The sequence below is a fragment of the Typopeltis vanoorti genome, chromosome 10 (genome assembly GCF_054136105.1).
Source record: "Typopeltis vanoorti isolate ZY-2024b chromosome 10, IOZ_Tvanoo_1.0, whole genome shotgun sequence".
Lineage (NCBI taxonomy): Eukaryota > Metazoa > Arthropoda > Arachnida > Uropygi > Thelyphonidae > Typopeltis > Typopeltis vanoorti.
Genome location: NC_143558.1, coordinates 96,611,127 through 96,633,778, shown reverse-complemented (window position 1 = coordinate 96,633,778; position 22,652 = coordinate 96,611,127). Strand labels below are relative to the sequence as shown.

Here is a 22,652-nt window from a genome sequence, read left to right as displayed (position 1 = left end):
CAATATATCCCCACCATGCCTAACTACATTCCATCTTTGTTAACCAAATTTTGAAACCTTAAATTTTGTAACATTAAAAAAAAAAAATATTCCATTAAAATTGAATAGTTTTATTCAATGATTTTCATATGTTTTGTTTGAAAATAACTTATTGTTCGTATCAAGTTTTCACATCCGGAACCATTCGGGACACTGGCTGATATTCTTTTGTTATGTGTAAGGTGGGGAGAGGATAAGTGGGGATTCCATGAAAGTTGAGTGTGTGTGTGTGTGCGCGTGTGCGCGCATGCACTCTTAAGAAAGGGGGTGAGAGCGAGATTTTTCTCTCCCAAAGCAGTGAGTGGAACTATTGAGTGGGTTGGCCGAGTGGTTAGCATATCCGCTCTCCAGCTAGAAGGCTGCGGGTTCGAATCCCACCGTGGGCATGGATACTTGTGATTGTCTGTGAAAATACTAGCGGTGGTGGTCGGCAGTAGATGGCATTGGTGTAGATGTTGAACACAGTTGTAGTTGGTGGATTGAGTGGTGGAGACTCCAGGGACTCCCTGGAGGTGTGCTATATAATAATAATTCTATTTTTTCATATGCACTGTATTCTTTTTTTATGCAGTTTTCATTTACACAATATTTTCTGGAACTAATCTACCATGTAAATGGAAAATTGGGTGTATATATATATATATATCACGATTACTATTTCTTCCACAAATCTGACATCTACCAAATACTGTTTTCAGATCTGTGGTAATGTTCCTGAGATCTCCCTAAAAAAATCTTGAATTTGTTCAGGACACTTACATTGATTAATGAGCTACCCCTCGCAAATTCAATTTCTGTTTTTCATTATTTTTTTTAAAATAGTAATTCTGTCTTGTCTTCTCTTAAAGGAAACAATATTAAACAAACTAAAAATAAAACAAGTACAGTGAACTAGTAATGTAATTTGAATGACCTAGAATACGAAACTTCTAAGCAAAATAACATATTAAAATTCATTATAAAAATTTTGGAAACAACTACCGTGTTAGAGTAAAACTTCAGTTTAATATAAACCAAAATAATCACTCAATGTTTCAACCTTCACATTAAGATCATCATCTGGAGTATACACATTATATACAAAGAAACAAGCTGCACTACAATCTACATGGTATACTAAAGTTATATTGATTTGATCAACCATTAAAACTACTGGCCTGATCTCTGGTGGAAGAAAAAAAACTTTCTACATCAGTGCTAGAGTCGTTGTTGTTATTATTATTATCTATTTGGTTACAAAAAATAAATTAAGCTAGAGAGCAACATGTTCCCACCAAATAATTCATATAAGTATACATATAAATTAGAATAAAATAGTATGGATGGTGGCCAATATGAGCAGAAATTATTGCTTAGAGTCCTAAAGTCAGTATTTGCTGAAAAACTTGGAGAACTAAGTGGACTGAATGTGTGCCATCCAACTTGGGATTTTTATGCCACCATTATTGTTAAGATTAGGATGGTTGATTAAAATTTCACCGACTTCTTTAAATTTGTGTTCATACCAGGTTTTTGTATGATGTAAAGAACAGGTACTTTTCCAATCAATTTGGTGCAGGGTGTTAAGTGCGTGATATGATTAGTTTGGTTTATATTAAACTGAAGTTTTACTCTAACGCAGTAGTTGTTTCCATGATTTTTATAATGATTTCTGATCACTGTGTAACCATAAATTATTGCCATTTTGAAAAAATAAATAAATAAAAATAAAAAAAATCAGAAGAAGACTTTGAAATAGATGCAATACAAAGATTTTTGGTCCTAAAATCTCTCAGAGAACTATACAAGTCGGACTATGCGTCTTGTTGTGCAAACATGCACAACAAGATTCAAATCTTAAACCTGTTAGTTGCAAAGCAGAAACATTATCTGCTTAGTCATCTATGGTCATTGTTTAGATGAATTGTACACCCTCTGTCCAAAAAGAAACTGAACTTTTTAAAAATAGAAGAAACTAGTGGCACCACTTGTTGTATCTTTTTGTTGTTGAAAGCGGCAACCTTCATTAGTATTGTTTCAATTGTTTATGACATTTGCTTCATTAGAAGCCGAGTTATAGTGCCAAGAGCGACAGTGTGTTTTGACGAACAGTCGGAAAATGAGTTTCAAACAGAGAGCTGCGATTGACTTTTGTGTTAAACTTGGTAAAAGTATTACCGAAATGCATCAAATGCTTTAAAAAAAAAGTGTACGGTGATGAATGCTTATCCGGTACTCATGTTTAAGAGTGGTTTAAGCGATTTCAAAGTGGTCATGAGACACTTGAGGATGACGAAAAGCCAGGCTGTCCAAAAACTGGACTGAGTGAAGTTAACATCCAAAAAGTGCATGATTCCATCAAAGGAAACCTGAAATCGTCCGTGAGATTGATTAAAGGTGAATTGGGGATTACAAAATCAACTGTGCACAACATTTTGACCGAGAGTTTGGCCCTTCATAAATTGAATTTGCGATTTGTTCCCCACCAGTTGAAAAATTGTATCAAATTGAACACTGCAAGGACCTCATTAAAACCCTCATAAGGACTCAAACTTCCTTGAAATGATCGTTACTGGTGACAAAACATGGTATTTTGAGTATGAGCCCAAAACAAAGTGCCAGAGTGCTGAATGGAGATCACCAGAAGAGGGGCATCCAAAAAAAAGTCGCTTGGAGAAGTCGAATGTAAAGGCTATGCTGATTTGTTTCTACGATTCCAAGGGCATTATCTACAAAGAATTCATTCTGCCTGGCCAAACGGTCAGTGGTAAGTTTTATCTTGAAGTTTTGAAGCGATAGATAGCAAGAATTCATCGTGTACGGCATGAATATCGTGATGCAGGCAGCTGGTCACTTTTGCATGATAATGCACCATCTCATCATTTGAACATTGTGAGACGGTTTTTGAGCAAAACCCAAGTCTGTGTGTTGGATCACTCACCTTATTCACCTGATTTTGCACCCTGTGACTTCTTTCTCTTACCCCGACTTCATTTGCTGATGAAAGGAAAGCGATACGACACCACTGAAAATGTTCAAGCTGCAGTAACCATGACCCTCAACAGTATCCCAAAAACTGATATAAAAAAACTCATTTAATGAATTAATTGACCGTGCCAAAGTATCGAAGCTGAGGAAGAGTATATTGATTGAAATAAATGATTTGAATAATTATAATTGGCCTGTGTGTTATTTTCTATAAAAAGTTTGATTTCTTTTAGGACAGAAGGTGCATGTGTAATTTCACCACTCTCTCATATACTTCTTGAAACATAAGCAACACTGAATTGCCATATACTGACTCCTGAGATGACTCTACCATGTTGGTTCTATGAAAGATGGACGATGGAAGACCTAATTCTTAGGTCTCCTACCCAACAGCATCCATTGAGGGTGCACCTCATAGAACTTTAGGCTTCCAGTCTAACTTTTTTTACTTATTGTTTTGTGTGCTTTTGCAATTTTAGGATTGTATCCCTGGTGATACCTATGACAAGATGAAATATAGATCTATTAAGCTTGTGTTTAATTATTTCTCTGTGCTGTATTCATTCAATTAAACCTAATTATGAAGATATCTCCATCAATATTTTTCAGTCATTACAATCTATCATTTCACTGGATAGAGATGAGAGGACACTGCCAACAGTCCTCCGATCTTTATTCAGTTATTATCCTAGCATTAGACACCTGAAATCACATTTCAGATGTCTAATGCTAGTGATTATCTCAAGAGTCAATTCGGTTACTATGAATTAAGGTACTTTGCCTTAATTTGTATGCATTCATTCCCCCCCTGCCCCATCCCCTTTCTTCTGTGGCAGTTTTCTCATTAGTGGTAGTTTCTTAACTGTTATTCACAAATGAAAAGTGTTCCATCAGGGATAATAAATTGTATACAATGAATACTAAAAATGATACTCAATCTTTGTAGACAAGATTTTTAGTCTTCTTTTGGAGACCATTAAGTGCCTTCAGCTGCTGTCTGGGAAACAGCGGTATGAAGCATTGATTATTGCTTCATGTTGTTGTTATTATTATTGTCAGCAGTCCTTATCCTAACATTAGATACCCATGACATTAGAAATCACAAGGCTCATCTCAGGAATCAATTCTGTTACTATTCTTGTCATAATTTGCCTTTGAGGGAGCAATATCCTGGAAGAGGAAAGCCACTAGTGGTATGCCTCAGGGATCTGTTTTAGAGCAATTGCTGTTTAATCTGTATGCTAATGATATTGGGGAAGATTTGAATAGGGATATTCAGTTATTTTTCAGATGATGCAAAGTTGGGATGAACTATGAGGAGTAGAGCAGATGTTGTGGCCTTACAAGAAGACTTGAATAAATTGAGTAAATGGGCATGGAAGTGGGGATTCCAGTTCAGTGTTGCAAAATGTAAGGTTTTAAATTTTGGGAAACAAAGATGGAATGTAGAATTTATGCTTGTTGGGGAGATATATTGCTGGAGGTGGAGGAAATAAGAGATCTTGGGGTGATAGTGGATAAGGATCTAAAATTTAGAGTACACATTGCCAAAATTGTGAGGACAACACAGTGAATTCTGGGAATGATGCGGAGGATACTGACTTATAGAAGTAAGGACACTCTTGTTCCATTGTATAAGGCCTTTATTCTACTGCTCCCTACACTTTCATCACTTGCATTTTGGGCATAAATTTCTGACTAAGATCTTCCTACATATCATCTGCATCACTGTCACGATAGTTGATCATTAATTACTAAATCAGAAGAGTAATTTTACATCTGTATGGTAATACATATTGTAAGTTTTTTCACTTATATTATAAATTAAAGATGCCAAGAAATTATATTCTTGGTTTAATCCTTTATCCAAGCATAGGCAAATGGTGTTTGCATGTGAAGTATCGTCACAACAGGGCTGCTTTTATATAGAGGCTAATGACTTTACATCTGTTACCTTAGTATTTCATAACACAAAGCACACACCCTTTCAATTGTGTATAACAACGCATTATGGATGCTGTGCAAAACTTTCAACATCCATCTCTAATCCAGAGTATTTTAATAATAAGGTGTGATGCCTTTTGACTACTTGTATATGGGTAATATACGACTTCTGCATTACTTCAACCTTGGTATCTCTTCTGGGTATGGCTCCCACTGAAGAGACCTCAATAAAGGTCAAAACCAGTCTGGGTAGTGGCCCTTCCCATATTGCATTGCATTATACATTTCAGCATCTGAAAGGTGTATGTTTTGCATTATGGGATACTGAGACAATTGATGTGAAGTCATTAGCCATTATATACAAGTAGCCCAGAATACCTGAATACAAAATGTAAAATTTTGTATTCAGGTTATGGAAATACTAATACAATGTGATGGAATGATGAAAAAGGTGATATGATGTTGATGTTGCTGCCATCACAACAGTTTTCAGAGGTTATTTAAGATGTTGACATCTACTCTTGGCTGCATGTAGCATATGTGGTGCAGCAGCTGCACTTTGAAGCAGTGTATAGACATACATAATTTTGTATTTCTGGATCCTAACTCAAGCCCACATAGAATTTGTATTCAGGTATTCTGGGCGAGAAGACAGCAATGTGGAATGAAAACTGCATATATAATATTTTAACCATCAATATCAGAATGTTGTACAAACCTGGCAAATTAAAACTGATAGAGAGAGAACATGAACTGCTTAAATGGGAAATAGTGGGAGTTGCAGAGACCCACTGGACAGGTGAGGGAAAAATCGACATAAAAAATGCAAGCATATTTTACTCAGGAAGGAAAGATAACCATCACAGAGAAGGGTAGCACTAATCATTAAAAAATGGCTCCTAAACTCAGTAGCTGATGTAAGATCAATTTCCTCTAGAATCATCTCAGTAAGATTCAAAGCAAAAGAAAAAGGAATATATATAAAAATAATGGAAGTTTATGGCCCACACCAATCACATGAAGAGGAGGAATATAATCAAATTCTTGAACAACTGCAAGAAGAAATCAGGCAAACAAGTACAAGAGATATCCTGATTATTATAGAAGATTTTAATGCAAAAATCAGTCAATACTCTGAAGATAAAGCAGAAGTAATGGGAAAATTCGGTCATGGAGAGATGAATGAGAGAGGAGAGGACTTGAATAATTTTTGCAAAATAAATCAATTGTTAATCACAAATACCTTATTCTACCACAGACCACAATGCAAATACACCTGGACATCACCAAACAATGAAATCAAAAACTGTATAAACTATATAATTGTTAATAAGAAATGGAAACATTCCTTCCAAAATGTTAAAACATTAAAAAAGATTGACATGGATACAGACCATGAACTACTATCAGCCAAACTAAAAATCTATTCAAAAGAAAGAGAATAAACCACCAAAAACAAAAGAGGATAGAATCTCAAAACTCAATGATAGCTTGACAAGATCTATCAGATAACATTAAAAGAAAAATTAAATAATCTTGCTTTAGATACAGTCTCGGAGTCTTGGAAAAAAGGTAAAGAAATTATTAAAGAAACAGCAACAAAACACCTGAGCTACCAGACAACAGTAAATAAAGATTGACTTACACCAGAGATTTTGGACTTATGGGAGAAAAAAAAATATCCAAAACTAACCTCTCAAAATAAGATAATGTCAGCCTGGTTGGCCGAGTGGTTAGCGTATCTGCTCTCCAGCCAAAAGGCTGCCGGTTCAAATCCCACCATGGGCATGGATGTTTGTGATTATCTGTGAAAACACTAGTGGTGGTGGTAGTAGTCGGCAGTAGATGGTGTTAGATGATGAAGGTTGGTGGAGTAATGAGATGTGGAGTTGTAGAGTTGATGACCTCAATTGATGAGTCTTTGAGACTCCCTGGACTTGTGATATAATAATAAAAACCCAGTTTCAATATTGCAGAAAGATGAACCACAACAAGTAGCTATGAAACAATAAAAGAAATATGGATTAATCATTTTAAAGAAACATTTGCAGCTGAAGAAAACATAGATCAAGATGCCTTCAACCCAGAAGAAACTTCTGACACAAAAGACATACTAAATGAAGAAATACATAGAGCTATCAAATAAATGAAAAATGATAAAGCACCAGGCATAGACAACATTCAAAAAGAACTTCTAGAAAAAGAGGAGGAAAGCATAATAAATTACCTAAGAGAACTGTACAACAAAATACTAAAGAAAGGAAATTTACCAGCAGAATGGAGAACAAACCAGATCATACCTATCCACAAACAAGGAGATGTCAGATCCTGCACTAACTATAGACCTATCATCCTTCTAAGCCATTGCTATTAAATATCCATCAGGATTCTTCAAAATAGAGTTAAACATTCCTATGAAGAACAGATGGAAGAGGAGCAAATGGGATTTAGAAATAGCAGAAGCACAATAGATGCAATTTTCACATTAAACAGATTAACAGATCTTATGAGAGACGAAAACAAAAAACTCTACTGCTGTTTTCATCGACTTCAAACAAGCTTTTGATTCGATAAACAGAGGCAAAACATTAAAATTCTAGAAAACAGAGGGTTCTACAAATACCTATTAAATTGTATCCAGAATTACTATTCCGAAACACAAGCAATAGTAAATTACAAAAACATAGAAACAGATCAAATAGAAATTAAAAAAGGAGTTATGCAAGGCTGTCCATTGTCACCATATTTATTCAACCTGTACCTAAAAGATGTAGTAGACAAATGACTACAGATGTGTGAAGGCATAACTGTAAATGGAAGAAATATAACACATTTAAAGTATGCTGATAACATAGTTATCACTACAAACAGCCAAGAAAAATTAGAAAATATCCTGACCAAGCTTCATCAAACAAGTAACAAATATGATATGAAAATCAATTTTAGTAAAACAAAACTAATGGTAATAGGAAGAAAAAAAGGGAAGCAATCCAAATGAGAATAGGAAACAATAATATAGAACAAGTAAAGCAGTTCAATTACCTAGGATCAATGATCACTGAAGATCTAGGCTATTTCGAATCAAACACAGAATCAATAATGGATGGATAACAATGGTTGTTATCCATCCAACCCAAGCATATGGTTGCGCTTCTCAACCATATGCCTGGGGAAGGAGTGTCCTAGGTTCGATTCCCGTCGACGACATGAGGAGCTTTAGGATCTTCCTCAGCCATAGCCAAGTTAGCCGGTCTTGGACTTGGACAGCAGGGTTTTTTCCACCAGTTTATCTGGGGTTTTTCATCCTGCAAGCAGTCAAACCGGCCCGGTGAACACACAGGGATACAGCCAGGAATACTGCGAGGCATAGGGGTGACCATTCTATCCTCATATTTTGGTTACGAAATCCAAGCATGCTTGGAAGGTTGTGGACCTTAAAGGCCTGTTAAACCCATTGTGATAGGATAGGATAGAGGAAGACAGACATATGTCAGCTTGTGAAGTAAGGAGGACATGTATGTAGAAGAGTGATGAGCAGGATTTTTCTTTGTGAATGGTGGGTGAGTGGAATGCATTGACTGAGATTGTGATGATTGCAGGAATGGAAACGAATTTCAGACTCAGTTTGATGAGCATTGTACTTGATAGTGAAGAACACTACACAAATACAACATCAAAACCACCTTTAAACCCTGTCAAAATTAAGACACCTACTCAGTTCTTTCCAAAGATCTCTTCCACACCTAACCCACCCAGGGATTTACAAAATACAATGCACATGTAACCTACCATACATAGGGGAAACAGGGCAAACCATCCCAATTAGGAAGGATGAACACAAACTACACATTAAATACCTCCATTTTGGAAAAACCGGCCTTTCTGACCACGCACTCCAAACATACCACAGAATTGATTGGAAAGGTACCAAGTCCCTACACCACATCAAAACCTGGTTCGAGAGGAAATTTAAAGAAGCATGTGAAATGCTCAAACATAATCCAAATCTGAACAAAAATGATGGTCTAACCATTCCAAGGATGCGGAGGACCCATTTGCAACCTTTATAGCAACCAGAACAAGCCAAAGAAAAATCTCAATACAAGAAGACTTGGTGAGGTTTTTTTTTTTTCCCCCTTAACATTCAATAGCAACTTGAACTGTAGAAGACCAGAAGAAAATTGTAGTATAAAAATCTGAACTGTACAAATCCAGAATAATCTTAGTACAGGAGGACTTGAGCAGAGTTTATTGTAGTTTTTATTTGTTTTTTATTTATTTATTTTTTAATTTTCATTTATTTTTTTATTTTATTTTATTTTTTTATTTATTGTTTATTTTATATTTTTTATCACTAGAGGTCAGGCTAAGAAAAAGATTAATTAACAGCATAAATTTAATTTACCTTTATAGAGTGCAAGAGCATGTAGCTTGGTTTCCTTTGCACATGTATCCTTCTGATGATGACCTCAATACAGGGGTCGAAACGTCAAGTTTATTTTATTAATAATAAATAAAATAATCATTTTGACATGGTTGTTTTGTGTCCCTAAATTCAGAAATATGAATGCTGATCACCGTGTAATAACCTTAAAAGAAATAATTATTATTTGTTATTCAGGCATCTCTGTCAAGTCCTGGAACTCACAGCAGGAAACTATACCTATTCTATTAAATCCAATGGCTATTGTACCTTTTCTTAAATCCAATATAGGTAACATACTTATTCTTAAACTAATGACTGACCACTCACAACTCCTGAAGGAATTATGTCTGTAGGTAGCCTTGAGGTGAATGAATGGGAGAAAGCTCAAATGATGCTAAAGCTTCTCAGGTTCTGAAACTGAGTAGGATAGTAAACACAAGATGTAAAGAAGGTTGTGAACCAAAGGGGGATATGTGGTTTTGTATACTAATGCCAGAAGCATTTGGAATGCATTAGAGGAAAGAATCTTTGGCATAGTTAGTTCTACTTGGCCAAAAGTTAATCATTAGTAAAATTTGGCTAACTCATATAGGAGGCCTAGAGTGAAGGCAACACAAACCTAAGTGAAACATATGTACGAAAGAAAGACTAGGGTTAAGTATAAGAGAACTTGGCAGTAACCAGAGTAGCTTCACTGCTTCTGAATGGGGAGAGCAGTCATGTGGCCTTGACCTGGGAAACTGTTAGACATGCAGAATTTTCACTTAAGAATGGGTATATGTGGAATTACAGAGCAGATGATTATGACAAACTGAGGAGCCAGCATGGAGCAGTGCAATGGCATAAGAATCTGGAGGGGAAAGATGTTAGTAGGGTGTGAAAGATAGTCCAGGAATGCTTGAATAATGCAGTATCAGACTTTAAACCAGAGGCAGGAGGATAAGTCAGGTAGTGTTAGATTGAAGAGTGGTATCAATAAGCAGGAATTGCAAAAAAATAAAGCATCATGGACAATAAAAGCATAGACAAGAAGGGTGACCAGTATATTAAGGAAGGCAAAAGCAGATTTAAGAGAAGAATCCAACTGAGCAGGCCACATTTTTTTTTTTTTTTTTTTTTTTTTTTTTGTTATAGGGATAACTAAAAGATTAAATGTGGAATGATGACTTGAATGCTGATAGTTGGGAAGTAACAATAGCAGACAAATAAGTGAGTTAATGAGTGAACACTTTACAAAAGTGTACCATCCAGGCAGAGATATTGCAGTGCCAGATGTGACATTCACTGATGTAAGAATAGAGGTAGATGAATTGGAGATGCTTAGAAAATTGCAAAACCAACCTTTAATGCAAATACTGTCAGTGGATTAGATAGAATATTGACTTGTATGTTACCAGAATGAGCAAAGGAATGGGCAGCTCTTTTGACAAAACTGCTTAATTTATCTCAGCTCTGGTAAGGTGGTAAATGAGTGGAAAGAGATTTGATTAGTATCTTCTCAGGAGTAGTAATAGTACTAGTTAAGGCATTGAAAAAAGTGGTAAAAAAATTCAGGAATGGGTGAATAGGATTATGATGTTCAGTGGGGGGGTAGGGAGGTACCCAGCTTTGTGAAGGGTAGGTCTTGTCGTAGTCATTTTCTCAATTTTTAAGATCATGTGACAGTTGAGTTGGATAAAGAAAATGGTGATGACACATGCTGGATCTTGCATAGGCATTCAGATGCCACATAATTGCTACATAAATTGGAATAAATGGGGATGAATATGAAGCTAGTGATATGGATAAGAAAAGTCACTAATAAGCAGATATCAAAGAGCATTGTGGGGGGGGGGGGGGAATTGATAGAAAAGAATGTGATGTATTGCAGGGCTCGTGCCATTGCAATTTAATCTGTATATCAGTCAGTGATATAGGAAATTATTTAAGTGGAAATATCCAGTTGGTTGCTGATGATGCAAAATACAGTAAAGCAATAGTTAATGAGGATGAATATTGAAATTCTGTAGGAGGCTTGAAATAAACTGGCATAATAGCTACCAGTTTAACGTAGCAAAGGATGAGGTTGTGCACTTTTGGATGAAGAGATCTCAAGCTGTGTATTACAGTGATGGAACTGGACTTAAGGAAATTGAGGCCAGGGATTTGGGGATGGCTGTGGATAGAGAGCAGAAATTTAGAGGACACATTGCAAAGATGACATAAATAGCTCATCAGGTCATCATTGAACACAGTGAGAAACATAGAGATTATTATTATTCCTCTTTATACATCTTTAATGAGGCCTTATCTGAATTACTGCACACATAGATCTGGTCACCTGGATTCATTGGAATATAAGAAAGTGGTGAAGAAGATCCAGGGGCAAGTTTATGGAATGCTTCCTATGAGGATAGATTGAAGGGCATTGGTTACAAAGGCTAGATGACCATTGAAAAATAAGAGCTATAATAGAAGCATTAGTTTTTAAATAGTTTTTATATGATTGACATAGAAAAGTTTTTTTTTTTCAATATGTGGCAGAAATGGAGAGAACAAGGGATCATTCTTGAAAATTGTGTTAAGGCGGTTTGCAAGGGCAGCATGAGGACTAAATTTTTTTTGCTTAGAGGGTGGTAAATGGGTTGCCAGATGCAGTTGTGAATGATTTGCAAATGAGTTAAAGGAGAAATATGGTAGATATTACACTTTGATTTATGACCACTCATACTTATGACAACCATCCTGTCATAAAAAAGAATAAATAAATAACCATTAACACATTTATGCCATATTTAGTGCTACAATAAATCGTCTACTGTACTTTTTGGTCTGCAGCTCTGCAGTATGTCTGTGGGGGAAGAATGTTGCTTGAATGGTTTAACATGATGATTGGGGAGAAGGGAAATGTTTTTCACTATAAAGGGTCATTTTCATTCCTAAGCTACCAATATATACAGACACTGTTTATTATTAATTAAAATAAATTTAGAAGTTCCTTTAATTATTGGTTTCAAATATGTCTTGAAACAGATTTTTCTCCCAACCACACAGTTTTGGTTTAAATGGAAGACATGATACACTTTGTGGCATGTCCACTTCTAGGTCAGTACAGCATAAGGTGACTTGTCCCCAGTCATGGCAGATTTGTTCATCTTCTTATGTTATTTTTGACTTTGGATGCTTAGTCATAAAATCAAATGAGGACCACTTCATCCACTGTATAATAACATTTTTTCAGTTGTTATTTCTTTGAAAATGGATAGTAAGTGAAAATGTGATTCATCTAGCAGCCTGGAAAAGGAAGAGACCATTTAATTAGGAATGAAATGAAAATAATATATAGTGATTTTATTATATAGTGATTTCTGACTTATGGCCTTTTCAACTTACAGCATTGATTCATTGGAATGGAAGCCTGTTGTAAGTCAAGACTGACTGTACGTGAATGTTAGTGCAGGCCTCTTACAATGAGCCATTTACTTCATGTTGATGCTTGAAAAAAATAATTATAATAATGAGAATAAATTATAAGATATATGTTGATATATGTGTATATATCTGGTATTGTGGTATTTATCTGCTAATTGTTGATATTTTCTATTTTTATCAGGTAACCAAAAAAGCTTATGTGGTTTTTCATAATAAAAATTAAACAACTGCAGAAATTTTCATAAAATGTTTTATTCATTAAAATAAGCACCTTCACAATCTACAACTCTTTCCCAACGAGATACAAGTTTGTAAATTCCGCTTTTATAAAGCGTTTTGTCTTTAGAAGTAATAAACCTAGCAACCTCTGCTTCAATCTCTGTTTTATTGCAGAGCTGTCTATTTCGCATGTGATTGTCTAGTGCCAAAAAAAAAAGGTGATAATCACTTGGAGAAATGTCAGGAGAATATGGAGAATGAGGGAGTGTCTCCCATCCTAAAGCACAAATCTTCTCACAGGTAAGTTTTTCAGTATGAGGTTTTGCGTTGTCCTATAAGAAAAGCACTTTCTTCCAATTAACTAGCCCTGGCTGTTTCTGAAGTAATGCATTCTGTACATACTCCAATGCATTGAGTAGATCTCGGCCATAATTGTTTGGCCTGCAGCAAGAAATTTGTAGTGGACAATACTGGCTCGAGTCCACAACACAAAGCATAGCCAGTTGGGGATGAAGCAGTGCCTTTTAAGCGTTCAGTACTGGGTTGTTTTTGGTGACAAACAATGATAATTTTGCTTCCTGTTAGTGTACAAGATCCATTTTTCATCACAAGTGAGCAAGTAATCCAAAAACGGCTCATTTTTATAACGTGAAAGAAGTGAAGAACAAATAGAGCCTTTGAAGTTTGTCATCTGATAATGCATGTGATACCCATTGGCTTCCATGATTTTCCCAGTTGATGCAAATGTAAACGAATTGTTTCACCACTTACGTTTAACATGTCAAGAACTTTCACAAATGTTTATGTACAAATATTTTAAACAGCGGCATGTTCTTAATTATCAATAATTGAGGGTCTTCCTGAATGTGGGGCATCTTCATGTAATTCATCACCAGAAACAATATTTTTAAACCATTTCTGCACAGTATGTTCTGCTACCGCATCTTTTCAAATGCTACACATATTTTACAGGATGCTTCTGAAGCCTTCAAACTGAATTTAAATTCATAAAGCAAACAAGCCCGAATTACACCAGGTTCAACTGGCATTTTAAAAGAGTTCAAAGTCACAGAAAAAGAGTATACACGAATTGCAGCTAACTCTACTGAAAACTGCATGAATTTTTTGGTTACCTGATATTTATAATTTTTATTCTCAAATACGATCTGCAAATATTGAAAGACAACCTTGTTTCTTGTAACACAACAGTTTAACAGATAAATACCTCAAAAACCAAATGTATATTATTTAAAAAAAAAAAAAAAAAAAAAAAACTTCATTTGAAATTTTCTGATCATTTGTGTTTTCATATTTGCTTGATTCAAGGTTGGCTGCAACAGTATGCATATTCTCCCCCCCCCCACACACACACTCCTGTTTCTACTATAATCGTTGAGTTCCCCTGATTCTGCACATCCATTCTTTCATTGACCAACAATTTCTCCAAATACCAAACTCCAAATTCATTCAAATGTAAGCTATTATTCATCATTCTTAACTCAAACCGGCTTACTTTCTCTTACTCCATTAATCCCATTGGAAGAGATGCTGAAGTATTTACTGTTAGTATTGACCTAATACAAATTGCCCATTAGCAACCGGCATATTAGATAATCCTTTAGTTCTCCCAAAACCTTGATCTTATCTTAACCAGCACTTCTTCCAAATATACTGTAGATATTAGCTATCCTCTTGATAACTCAGATCATACCCTTGTCCATGTTTACTTTTCTATAGAGTTTCCCTTGCCCAGCCACACTTAATCTGCTTTCCTTTGCCATTACATGGTACCAAATTGGATGAGCTCTATGATTTTGTCTCCTTCTTTTTCCATAGTCTGATTCCTGTTTCCACTCTCACAGTCTAGACACCACTCTGAATAACTGAGTAATCCTTTAATATGGGCTTTCATCCCTCACTCCACCAAAATTCCTGACCACAGTATAATCCTTGATTCTCAAAAAGTATGCTAAAGCATTCCAACTAAAAAAAAAAAATAATAATAATAAAATTATTTTTTTAAAAATCATCTCAGTTAGCTCAAGTAAAAAAGGCCCTACTTTCTAATGTCCATGAAAATAAAAAATAAATAAAATTCAAATATGACTTTGAAAATTCTTTCATATCCGTAAAGTGACTGCGTTCATTTTTTAAAATTATGGAGACAACTACTGTTTAATATTAAAAATTCAGTTTAATATAAACCAAAATGCCAGCCTGGTTGGCCAAGTGGTTAGCATATCTGCTCTCAAGCCAAAAGGCTGTGGGTTCAAATCCCACCGTGGGCATGGATGTTTGTGATTGGCTGTGAAAATACTAGTGGTGGTGATGGTGGGCAGTAGATGCTGTTGGTGTAGATGATACGGTTTGCTGTAGATGATACGGTTTGCTGTAGCTGGTGGATTGAGTGGTGAAGATGGAGAGAGTTGTAAAGTAGGTGCCCTCCCTTGATGAGTCGTTGGACATCTTGGAGGTGTCATGTAATAATAATAATAAATATAAAATAATCACTCAAAATTTCAACCTTCATATCAAAGTCATTGTATGGAGTATACGTGTTGTATACTTCATATGATTTTTTTTTATATTAAACTGAATTTTTACTATAACATGGTAGTTGTTTTCATAATTTAAAAAATGAATGACTTTGAAAGGATCAATACAGAACCTTGGCTCTTGTTAAAGGGCATTTGATTCCTCTGATTCCTTGCCAAGGCTGTTTGGTACAACTTCTACATTTCCTTGCATTCAGGTGGTACAACTGTAATATCTCCATTGATAAGGCTAATCTCATGGCATCAGTCTTCTCCAACTCTTGTATAGCTGTCCAAAGCAAATCACCTCTCACTATACATCTCACTCATGCCAAAGTAACATTAGAAAAATTCTTAATAGCTTGGATACCATCTAGTATCCAAGATGATCTAGGTTGGCATCCTCCTGTAACATGCTCACAATCTACACTCCCAAATTAAGACCTATCTTACATTTTCTATGCAAGCTGCTATCTATACTCATCTGGTGCTTACTTGATAGCATGGAGAAGGCATCAACTTCTAACTTCTGCACTACCTAGTAGTCCACCAATTAATTAGTGATTGCTAATATGGATTCCCTTGACAACTCACACTATACAATAGATCTCCAGCCATCTTTACCTACCTTTGGACACAAGCCATGAAACTCATGTTCATTCTTTACATTTCCAAGTCATTTGATCATATATTAACATTTTATAACAAGGTGACGGCTGAACTGGATAAGGGAAATGGGTTTACAGTGATACTGCTGGACCTGGCAAAGGCGTTTGACAGGATACCACATGGAATTCTAATCCAAAGTAGAGTCCAAAAAACGGCCTGTGACTAGTGGTGTGCCACAGGGTTCTGTTCTTGGACCACTGCTGTTTAATCTGTTCATTAACGATATAGGGAAGGATCTAAGTGGGACAGTTCATTTGTTCGCTGATGATGCAAAGTTGAGTAGGGCAATAGTGAATGCAGAAGATGTCAAAGTCTTGCAAGATGACTTAGATAGATTGGAGTTCTGGACTAAGGAGAATGGATGTCAATTTAATGTGACAAAATGTAAGGTTATGCATTTCGGAGTGAAAAGATTAGCAGCAGTATACCACATTGGTGGAACTGTACTCCAAGAGATTGATGAGGCCAGGGACTTGGGAGTGTTGGTGGATAGGGAGATGAAGTTTAGGGGGCACATTGCGAAAGTAGCTAAATCAGCTCATCAACTCACTTGGTTGTTGAAAAATACCTTGACGAGCAGAGAAAAACAAGTTATTGTACCTCTGTACCGAGCCCTGATAAGACCTCATCTCGACTACTGTGCCCAGATTTGGTCACCTCGGTTCCTTCTCGATGGGGAGGAGGTGGAGAGGATCCAGAGGCGAGTGACTAAGATGATAGCAGGTCTATGGAATGAACCATATGAGAACAGGTTGAAGATTTGTGGGTTGCAGAAACTAGTTGATAGGCGGAAAAGGGGAGACATGATTGAGACATTCAAATTGCTAAAAGGGTTCTATAGGATTGATTCAGATGATATTTTTGAGATCAGGACTGGTGGTGGGAGAACTAGGGGACACCCATGGAAGCTGGGCAAGAGCGTGGTTAGCAGGGGTGTTAGAGCTGGGTTCTTTACTTTTAGAGTGGTAAATGAGTGGAATAAGCTGCCAGAATCTGTTGTGGGTGCTATGACAGTGAGCGAGTTCAAGGCAAGGTATGATGGATACTGTGAGAATGTTGAACAGCTGCGTGAACATGATGTTTAGGGCCTCCCTCGATGAGTCTAAGGACTCCTGGAGTAGCCCGTGGTAATAATAATAATAATAATAATAATAATAATAATAATAATATCTGCCATAGAGAGCCTAACTTACCAAGTTACTATGTTAAGATCTGTCATATGACACTACATGTAATATAGTGGACAACTTTCAGACTTCACCAATTCCAAAATACTTCCAGGCTCTGTAATTATGCTTAGTATATAAATAGCATTCTCTCATTAACCTCAACTGCTTTCCATAGTTTTATTGATGACTGCTCACTCTGTTCCTCTTCATTTGACAGCAGGGGCCCAAGAACAGTTTAACCTATTTGTAAATGATATATCATATGGATTGACTGGGGATTTTCAGTTGTTTGCTGATGATGCAAAGTTGGGGAGAATTATAAGTGGCACTGCTGATGTTAATTCCCTTCAGGAAGATTTAAATAGATTTTTGACCCAGACAAAGGAATGGAGTCGTAGTTTTTAATATTAATAAGTGCAAGGTGTTGCACTTTAGAGTGCAGAAATATAAGGCAGTGTACTATATTGATGGTGCCGTACTGCAGGAAGTGGATGACATTCAAGATTTGGGAGTGATGGTTGACTGTAGACTGAAATTTAGAGGGCATGTTGCAAGTGTTGCAGACTGCACATCATAGTGCTGCTATAATAAGAAGTACTCTGACACGTAGGGATAAGGATGTTGTTGTGCCACTGTGTAACGCACTGCTCAGACCATGCTTGGACTATTGTGCTCAAATTTGGTCATCACCTGGTTTTCAATGTGATGTGGAAACATTGGAGAGGATCCAGAGACCAGTGACTAAGACAATATCAGGACTTTGTAATATTTGCTATGGAGAGAAGTTGAAGCAATGTGGATTGCAGAGTTTGGTGGATAGGAGAAAAAGAGGTGATATGATAGAGACATTTAAGTTAGTGAGAGGATTTTATTGGATTAATCCAGATGGGATTATAAAAAGAGTAGAAGGCGAGTGGGAAAAACCAGAGGCCATCCCAGGAAGTTATATAATAATGTGGTGAAGAAGGGAGGTGCGGAGTAGATTTTTTTTACATGGAGAATTGTGAGTGAATATGTTGTTAGTGCAAGGAGTATTAAGAATTTTAAGATTCTATATGATAAATATGTTGTCAGTTGAATGAACCTCCCATGATGAGTCTGCCCACTCCACAGAGGGTGTAATAATAATAATAATAAAGTATTTCTAACTTTGGCAATGTTTTGTAATGGCAGCAAAGACAGACGTGGAATTGACAATGTTTATAGTTCGAGTGCTGCACTGTATTTTGGTCAATAATGGCCTTTTGAAGTTAGCACACAAATGCACAGATTGAAGAGCAGTGTAGAGAGTGAAGAAACATGCCTTGAATATTGTTTTGTTGTAATGATATATACAGTAGTTCAGGATTGGAATGAGCAAATTCCAGTACTATTTTTTTTTCTATTGTTTGTTTATTGTTAGGCATAGAAAGGCCTGTCTTCCCCAAGTGCCCGTTCTGTGGAAAAAAGAATCATTATTATTATTATTACCCAAAACCCCACATAGTCAAAGACTCATCTGGAAAGTCCTTTTATCATATACACACACAACTCATCATACTCAAATTCTCTGCAGACACCACACTCTCAGGCAAGGCATTCTAATCATTCACAACTCTGCATGAAATAAACCTGCTTCTCACTCCCCTACTCACACTCTCTTTATACAATTTCCAGGGATGACCTCTGGTTCTCCCCCTGATCTCCCACTATTTTCTGTAGAACCTCTCCAGCATTGATCCTATAACAACCCCTTACTAACTTGTAGGTCTCTATCATATCTCCACTCTTTCTCCTGTCCACCAGACTCTGAACATCGTTATTATATTGAATACATGAAACCTCAAATGTCTGGTCTGGCACAACATAGTATTGACACTAAACACAGTATCCAGTGGGATGAAGCATCTTCTCCATAAAAGCAGGTTTAAATATGAATGCCTTTTCAAAGAAAGTTGCGAAGCCCTGTTACATCAGCCAAATCTGAATTGGAACGATTCTCTCTCCTAAAAGTTTGGGAGATTCTTATTTTATGTAACCATCAAAAATAGTTTTTAATAATATTATTTATTAATATTAATTTCTAGCACATGGCAACAGTTTTTAATTGGTAAACCACCAACTGCTGTATGTACCTTGTATTCCCATTTCTTTGATTTGTTTGTTTCTTCGCACTGATAATGTACTGTTATTTTCAGTATGAAATATCTGTGGTTATCTTACATGATAACCACAGTAATTAACTTTCATTTCATTAAAGTTAATTACTGTGGTTATCATGTAATTTATTGTTTATTAAACACAAGAGTTAAAAGTGTCTTGGTGCCATTGTATAAAGCTTCAATTAGACCACATCTGGATTTCTGTGCTCAGATTTGGTCACCAGGTTTTGAAAGGACAGAAGTAACCTTGCAGAGGATGCAGAAATGGATAGTAAAAATGATTTCAGGTGTATAGTGTTGATTGTGAGGACAGATGGTCTCAAATTTTTTATGTTCTTCAAGGCAGATATTAACAGATCTACCGGTCTGTCCGAAGGAGGTCAGATTGCAAGCACGAGGAAATTTATACAGTGCAGGATGCTCAAGTGGATGTACTCAATCTTTAGAAGAACGCATGAATGTAGCTAGCTGAATGAGAGGTTTGAAAGTGGAATGGAAATCATATTTGCAGAGAACTTTAGCTATTTCTTCTGATGTCCCCTTAACATATGGGATGGGAATGGTTTGGTGTGATTCTGTGTGTTAGGAGTAGAGCATGCAGAAACTACAGAATTTGGTTGATAGAAGACAAGGGAGGGGATATGAACAAGACATTTAAGCTATTAAAAGGTTATTATCATGTTAATATGGAGATTTTTCATATTGCAGAATGAGAGGAAAGAGCAAGAACAAGGGGGGGGGGAATCCCCGGAAGTTGCAAAAGGGAGTGGTGAGTAAAAGGGTAAGAAATAAGTTTTTTTGCATGGAGAGTGGTAGGAGCATGAAATGCATTGTCTGAAAAGGTGGTGGATATGTAGACAGTGGATAAGTTTAAGGAGTGGTATGATATCCTTTGTGTTGACCTCCCAAGATGAGTCTTGTGACTCCATTGAGGTCAAGAAATAATAATAATAATAAACAACCTGATCAGAGGCACTGATAGTTAATATTTCTTGGTCCTAGAATTCGAAGACTCATTGCAGAGGGGCAAAAGTTTTGCACACCTACATAATCATACCTAGCTTTGAAAATATTTAGCATTCACCACGCATTGTGCAAATAATTCCTTGCTTTTCCACACTCATATGACCTTTATACAGTTTCCAAGGATGACCTGGTGTTCTTCCATAACATGTTACTCTTTGAAGTATGTTCTTCATATCTCATAGGATGTCACCAACTCTCAATCATATCACCACTTCTCTCCCACCCTCTACAGAGCACATTCCCTTTATCTACTGTAATACCCAACATTCCAGAATCCTGTGATAATGTTAGTCACTTTCCTTTGCACCTTCTATAATGATTGCTTATTATACTGATATTGACATAACCAAATCTCTATGCAGAAATTCAGATATCAGAAATTTGTGTCTTATGCACTGGAACTCACCTCCTTATATCAATTCATCAATTTTATCATTTACAACTCTTGCATTATGTTAGTAAACTTCAACTTTCTAGCTGATCTAGCACTCCCAGATTTCTCACCTTCCTCCAGCTCAGCACAGTTACTTCAATCCAGTACACCTTGTTCCATCTTCTCTGGAAAAAGTGCATTACTTGGCACTTAGCAACAGAAAATTGATATCCCAATATATCTGCATGAAATACTAGCCTAATACATCCTCTTGTAACTCATAATCATTTTTAATGGTATGAACAACACCACGAGGAAAAATATATTTATTAAAACACTAATATTTTGTTGGTTTTCTACCCAGCATTATTATTATTATTATTATTATTCCTGATACCTCCAAGGAGTCCGAAGACTCATCGTGGGAGGACACCTACAACTGTCTCAACCATTACACCGAACCTCTACTACGAATCATCTCCATCAACGCCATCAGAGCACAGTGATAACTCTAATGGACACATAGCACTAAACTAAGTAATTGTGGCAACAACTTAAATTGTAACTGACACTTAATGACCTTATGCAGTGTACTCTATTGGTTAGCTAATTACAAAGTTAATTTAGAGAAGTCTGGCTATTAGGTCTTAAAATCATAGTCTCCCAGATCTTTGGTAAAGTAATGCAGCCATACTTATTAAGGTTGGGAGAGTGTTTCATAGTTGATGCTAATTTTAAGAATAGTCTCTCAGACCTATAATGACTGCTGTGTAATATTGTTTTTGTGTTTCCATTTGATCTCGCATGAGGGAGTATCCAGAGCATGGTCTGTCAATCCTGACTTGCCATACAGATGGTCTCGGGTGTAATTTTTGTGTTCTTCAAGGCAGATATTAACAGATCTACCGGTCTGTGCAAATGAAGTCAAATTGCAAGCATGAGGAAATTTATACAGTGCAGGATGCTCAAGTGGATGTAGCCAATCTTTAGAAGAACTCATGAATGTAGCTAGCTGAATGAGAGGTTTGAAAGTGGGATGGAAATCGTATTTGCAGAGAACTTTAGCTATTTCTTTTGATGTACCCTTAATATATGAGATGGGAATGGTTTGTTGTGATTCTATGTGTTAGTTGTAGGAGAGATGGGAGGTGCATGCAATATTTTATCTATTTTATGTGAGCTGTAATCATTGGTTAAAAAGGTGTTGCAAAGGTGTCTCTGAGCTAAGTTTCAAGGGCTGTGTCATTTAAACAAATATCTCTAGCTCTGAGTCAGTGTTTTGAGGATGTCATACTGTTAGGAAGAGTGGTAGAGAGATTGTTTATGTAAATATCTTCCAATATGAGTTGGTTTTCTGTAGACAGAATAATGAGCCTTAGGAAGTCGTGCCGCTAGCATATCTAAAAATGGGAGACTATTGTTACTCTCTTTTTTTATGGTGAAGTTTATTTTAGAATGTTGACTGTTCAGATGTGACAAAAAAAGTATCTAATATGTCTAGACCATGAGGCCAAACAGCAATTTCTTCTGATGTACCATATATCTAATGTTCCATATAGAAGTTTGCTAGATGGGAAAGGAATTGGAGAACCCATAGCAATCCCATCTAGCTGGTTGTATATTTTTCTCCTTCCCATAGGAAATAATCTGCAAATATGGTGAATCCGAATAATTCAATTATGCCAGGGAGTGGAGGGAGGTGCTTAAACCTCTCATCTCTCCTTCACCCAACAC

General features: G+C 36.3%; 1 protein-coding gene across 1 annotated transcript in view; it reads left to right on the top strand.

Moving 5' to 3' along the window:
- LOC150102612 (regulator of G protein signaling 7-like) overlaps positions 1–22,652 on the top strand; it is a 463,836-nt gene that overhangs the window by 268,308 nt on the left and 172,876 nt on the right. The window lies entirely within an intron of this gene.